Raw genomic sequence first — 6,765 nt, forward strand, 5'->3', positions numbered from 1 at the left:
AAAATATTAGTTACTAATATAAGAAATTAATTTTTTCAACAAATTCTTAATTATGTTGATGTCAAATTAAATATTAATTCAATTAAGAATTTTACGATAGTATAAATAAATATTGATGCATATAATCTAATGTAGACAGTATAATTTAAAATACGATATTCGAATTAAATAAATATAAATTGTATAAATTATTTTAAATTATGTGAAGTTGATTAATTTTGTACGTATCAATTAAATTTAGCTTAATTAGCATAAATATTATTATCAATATAAGAGGATGTGAATTTAAATACGCTTCATATTGAAAGTCTTGCACCTCACAGGCCTCAAGAAGCTCAAAGTAGTGTGATATTGTGGGTTCTGTTTATGGCTCCTTTACACTCCAGTATGGAAGGCCCATGCATATATTGGACTTATATCAAAATTTATGTTAAAAGTATTTTAGAGGTCCTTATGTTATAGGAATTGGATTAATTTAGTTCCTCTATTGTTAAATGAATCAATTTAGTCCTTATACTATTACAAAAAAATTAAATAAGTTCACATTATAACAGATTTAACATTTACCATATAAAAAATATCTTAAAATTTTTTCTTCAATTACAATTTAATTCCAAACAAAAGACTTCATTTAAAGAACCATAAAAACTTCAGAAATATTAACTCTATGAAACAGAAAATGACATTTTTTATACAATAAATGTTAACTATATTCTAATTTGACATTATTTAATTCTTTTTTAATAGTATATTGATTAAATTAGTCTATTTAATAGTAGAAGAACTAATTTAATTAGGTCGGAACTCAAGTAAGTTGACCCAAATTTTACTATGTAAAAAAAATGTTTTTTTCTTTTAGTTTATAAGTAGATAGTGTGTTAACAGCTTAATCACACATCATCTCATTAACCAATGTCTGTCTTGTTTAGGATTATGTCGTACCATCACCATCTAATACAAAATTGACTCTTGCAAGACAAGAAATTTTCTTGCTCCATCATTAGATTTGTCACCTTTATCACAAAGCTAAACAAAGCATAATTGTTTTTTACACAATGATCCCTTCAACTTGACATGCACTTGACAAAAGTAGAAAAATTCATCAATGCTTGAGAATCGCATTCTTTTAATTGGGCTTAATTCTAAATTATTGTTATGATCATCTTGCATCTCATTCACACCATAAAAAATCATGAAGATGAACATCTTGATCATCAAAATCATCCCAAGAATGGAATATTCACTCATTATGTTTGAATCAAAGTCTGCATCGTTTATTAAAGTATCATCATCTGAGAATCCAAATAAATTATAGTAATCACAGTTTAAAATGTTTTGAAGTTCAAAGAATAATCACAGTTTGGGATGTCTGGTGCAATTAACTTTTTATTATAATTTCAAGTATTGGTTATAATTTTATAAATTATAATGAGTCATTGTTATAATTTCATGACCATGACTCAAGTCTTAAGAAGCTGAAATCTATTTATATATATTATTATAAATGACTTGTAATTCTGTAGTATCAGTCAAAACAACAATATCATGAATTACAGTATATTTTGCTACCAATTCTCGCTTCAAACATTCAATGGCAGAGCAGAAATCTGTAGAACTATAACTATACACAACAAACAAGACATTGCGTACCTGCTCTTTTGCTTGTGTCAGTGATTCCTTGCGTTTGAAGCAAAAGATATAATAACCGTCCAAAGGAAGAGATTGTAAAGAGGCATCGAAATCAGCCACTCCATCATTGCTCGAAGGTCGTCATTGTCCATGCAGGGGGTGACAATGGCGGAACAGCTGCTGCTTCATCAGCTGCATTAGTTTCAACTTCCAGCACCTTCCTAGCAGATGTTTGTTGCTGTCTGCTTCTACCAATCTTCTTGAAGTGTGAGTCGTGGGGGAAACGACTCTTGATGAGTTACTACTATCAATGGATGCTAAAAACTTGTCCTTTGAAATAGTAGTGGGGGCGTTAGCAATAACAGAGCTGAAGACACCGGACTCTCTTAGCCCCTGGATTATGGCCTGAGATAGCAAGAGAGCATTAATAGGAAGAGAAGAGGAACAGCCAGGGATGGGAAATTTGAAAACATAATCAAAGAGCAAAAACAAATTGAAAACATATTTTGAACTGTAAAGAGAATCTGAAGATCGTAAATTCCACACAGTTCCTAGACAATTAATGGTGAAAGTATTTGACAGGTCCCTCTATTATAGGGACTGGTTCAAATTATCCCTATACTTTAAATGGATCAATTTAGTCCTGTACTAAGAATCAATAAAGCCAAATTTTAGCAGATTTCAACATTACTGTTTAAAAAATGTCATTTACTATTTAACAGAGTCAATATTTTGAAGCTTTATAGTTAAGCAAATGAAATATTTTATTTGGAGTTCAACTGCAAATGGAAAAAAAAAGTTCATGTCATTTTCAAAACAATAAATGGTAATTCTGTTAAAATTTGGACTTATTTGATTCTTTTTACTAGGACAAGAACTAAATGATCCATTTAAATAGAGACTACTTGAACTAGTTCCTATAATAGAGAGACCTGATACATACTTTCGCCAACAATAATCCACTCAAGTAGCTAAATAGACAAGTTCCTAGTCTCACAACGCATACATCATTTCAAACTGAAATCTACATATGAATGCTTATAAAGGCAGTTTTGGTTTCATGTCATATATAATTTCACAAATGTCGAATAATTGCCTTACCATTGGAGCATATATGCGAGTTAAAATCCCCTTTCTCAAGAGTTTAAGCCTTAGGTCTTTGTCACCCCACACGACACGTTCACGATACCTACAATACCAAAGCCAATATATTCAACATCAGCACATCCACACACCATATACAAGTCGAAAAGGACAATTAAAAAGAAAAAGACCCTCAATTGGATCATATACCAGTTAAGCATCTCTTCCTCTGTTTGTGTTGAAGCAATTATAAATGCCTGCAACAAATAACACTAACATTAGATAATCAAATAACAGTTAGAAGGAATTGATATCCAAAACAAGCAATAATACCAAGCACGATTATACATCAGAAGAGCAGTCTAACCATATAATGACATAAACCACAAATTCACCCCAAAACATCTGGTCCATGCTGGTAAAAGTACCATGGAGGCCTTTGTACTAGGAGTTGGGTAAATTAGTCCCTGTACATTAGATCAAAGAGCAAATTGATCCTCCTTTAAACAATTTCATCCATTTTTACTGTTAAAAATTGGTCACTGTATGTCAGAATGAGGTACAGTGGCACGTCACGTGTAACTGTCTAGTTATTCTGTCAGCAATGACAATTTTTAACAGAAAAAATGGTTGAAATTTTTAACAAAAATGACTAGTTTGCTCTTCGTTCTAACGTACAGGGGCTAATTTGCCCATTTTTTAAGTCAAAGCGGCAAAATGCAATCTGACTCCTAATACAAGGGCTTCCATGGTTCTTTTACCAGTCCATGCTCTAAGAACAAGGGAAAAAAGGAAACAACTGGGCAACTCAGGATTCCTTAAATCAAGAACCAAAATGGTGCTCACTCAAGTCATATAATGCTAACTACTTGGCTGTCCACTACCTCAGAGGAACATTACCATAACAGATGCATCAAAATATTGCCTTATGAATCGCTTGGGACCCTATCAAGCATCACTCCTAATATTGCTCCCGTTTTATCAATGTTAATTATTAAACTGATCTTCAATGCTTCTAGCAACCTAGATCCATGTCTATAATAGTCTTTCCTTTTATTTTAGGCTCTCCAAATTTCTCAAAGAAGAAAACAAATATGGATATCATGACCAAAAGTTCTTATTCAATGGTAAACATCTAGTTCATATGTCCTGAGGCTTACTGCATTTCCCATATTCTAATACTTGCCACAAACTCATAAATAGCAGTAGTAAAGCTATCAAGAGTGTATATATACAAAAATACAAAAATAATAGAAGGTACCAAACTTACAGCTCTATCAAATTCCAACATGAAGCATCTCTTGACATCATCCTTGGTAGGCTTGCAGCCACACCGGTCACGTCTAGATGTAAGGTCCGAAAATTTGGCATATGTGTAGTGTAGAACAGCAGCCTCCTCCAATTTGATTTCACTTGAAGGAAAAAATAGTTATGTTCAGAGCCATTTGTATGCACACCGAAAATTATACAAATATAAGCAGTTACATTCTCACAAGTTACACAGTTTCAATTAAGATATGCTTATCCATGATAAGATGCCAACATAAAAATGCTCTCATTGGCCAATGACAAGCTGGCCCCATCCCCCAACACCAAGGCCCCAAACACTACCTTCCCCATCCTTCATGCTATATGCAAGTATAAGAATTTATGAGATATGTGCATTTTTGGTCAGGTTATCTGACCATGATTTCTCAGAGTACAGAGAGTCATCATACTTTGGGGTTTTCATATAATTGTGCCATCTGTGAGCACCATTGGACGAAGATGATCCTGAATGCGGGCAGCTGCTTTCCCATTCCCATAAGTCAAGAAATAATTTGGATTACCACGAGTTGATTCTTTATACATGCCAAAGTATGTGTCCTTTGGTAGATGGTCATAGTTCTTCTTGAACATTGACACCTGTTGTATGAAAAGAAACGTAAGGCCACTTATGAAACTCCAAATCTTAACTTCAGCCATTCAATTTACTGAACTAATGAAAAACAACAAAGAGGACAAGTGACAATTTACCTCAGTAAAAGGATCCTTGATATCATCTCGTTCAACGCTGCTCTCCTAAACAAAAAGAAAGAAAAATCCACTATCAAACATCAGAGACCAGCAATCTAAATGAAAAACAAGATATCAAATCATAACCGCCAGTTCCAAGCTCCCTTATTGATAACTTTTCTCATTAATCTATATACTGCCACTTACATAGTTAGGAAATATGACCATATCAACATTGCTAGGTACATTAAGTAGCAACTGCCTCAAAGAATATTCACTTGCACCAGCTGGGTGTATTAGCTCATCAGTATCAAGATGCAGTATCCACTCCATTCCAGCATCCTTATATTTCAGAAAGCAAAAGGGAAAGAACTTATCAGAATAAGCTCAAGAGCCGAGACTACTGTGCTAATAATTACAATCAACAAAACATTTCCATTCATGGAAATAGAATTGTTCATAGAGCATACCCTTGCCATGACAATGGCCATTTCCATATTGAGAGACTGCTTCACAAATAGTTCATAATTGCAAGGCTTGTAAAAGAAACTCGACAACCATGTTTCATTCCAGATCCGGCTGATAACCACAGAAAAATGGAAAAAGAATAAAAATCAAGTAAACAAACTCTGATGGTAAAATAAAAGAACAGAGAAAGGGAATTGTCCCTAGAGAAATGGAAAAGAAACAGAATGAAGTAAACACAAATGCATGCACAAAAATATAATGAAAGAAAGTATCAAATAAAGTCAAAACAAAGACAATTTATTAGCAGCAACCTCCACATTATAGCTAACAGGAAGAAATATTGAGACAAGACAACCATGCTCTCACTTAAGCTTTAGAATCTATGAGATGTATTTCAGTCATAGAAGGGAAAAGCTAATTGACCTTTTAGCCTGCTGCTCCTCAAGCTCTTTTGTTCTGTATACAACTTTTACTCCCTGAAGGGTAAAATCATAACACATTCTATAAGCAATTCAGACCAACAACAACCACTGCTAAATCAAGTGGAATAGTTCTACTTATATAGAAAAAAAAGCAGAGTAAAACTAATTCAGAGGAGGCCAAAGACTTTGTAAACTCACGGGAAGAGACTCCAAAACTTAGAAACATTAGGAGAAGCAGCATGCCCTTCCACAAAGAGGAAAAAGTTTGTGACACCAAGAACTCTATGATAAAACATCCATGGTAAAATCTGCTCCAAGCCAGCTGATGTACTTGTTGTAATACAAATCTGCCATTTCAAAAGCAAATTGCTGAGTCTCATAAACAATCACTTCAGTTGCCTATAGAGAAAATCAGCTAAAAGAAACAAGGTATGGACTTGATTAGGTCCAAACATAATGAATCTATGGTAAAAACAATACTATTGTTTTGATCTAAAGTCCAGAAAACGGTACGGATCTAATCCCATATACAAGATCTCAAGCTGAACTACAGCAGTTAAGCAATATCCATCAAATATTAATTACCAGAACCAAGATAACATTTTGACTTTTTTGTAAAAAAAAGTACAGCCAACAAAATAGATCACCATAAAAGCAAAGTTCAGATCATCCACAAAAAGGGGGGAGGGTTACCTTTGCTTAAATTAGCTTCCAAAACCAAATTTCCAGTCCCATAGTAAGGGAGAGAATGAGAAGAGGTACGACCGAGATTGATGCAATCCGAAGAAGAATGCGATTTGGGAGAGAGAGATGAGAAAGTCTCCATGCCAGGGAAGACTCGTGGTGGGACCCACGTGGTGCCCATCGGGAATAGGCGGCGATGTGGCGATGGTGGGATCGATACACCCCCTCCGCGCCACTGGAGGACGAAAGCTAAGGCAGCTAAAGAGAGAGGGAGGAGTGTTAAGAGGAGCAGGAGCTTAGAGACGAAGGATTGGGAGGAAGAGGAGGAAGCTGCCGTGGCGGACAGCAGCGGAGTAGAGCGGTGGGATGGTGGTGGCTGGGCATTGTGATGGTTATGGGGAGACAGTACAAATAAGAGGGAGATCAAGGAAAGGACTTTTCACGTGTAAAAATAAAATCAAAAAAATTCCAAATATAATTTTTT

The 6,765-nt window shown here is 34.6% G+C and overlaps 1 pseudogene; it reads right to left on the reverse strand.

Annotated features, from left to right (window-relative positions):
• Positions 1 to 1,467: 1,467 nt before the first annotated feature.
• Positions 1,468 to 6,423, reverse strand: LOC121225461 (glycosyltransferase-like KOBITO 1; annotated as a pseudogene).
• Positions 6,424 to 6,765: the final 342 nt, after the last annotated feature.

The sequence above is a fragment of the Gossypium hirsutum genome, chromosome D13 (genome assembly GCF_007990345.1).
Source record: "Gossypium hirsutum isolate 1008001.06 chromosome D13, Gossypium_hirsutum_v2.1, whole genome shotgun sequence".
NCBI lineage: Eukaryota > Viridiplantae > Streptophyta > Magnoliopsida > Malvales > Malvaceae > Gossypium > Gossypium hirsutum.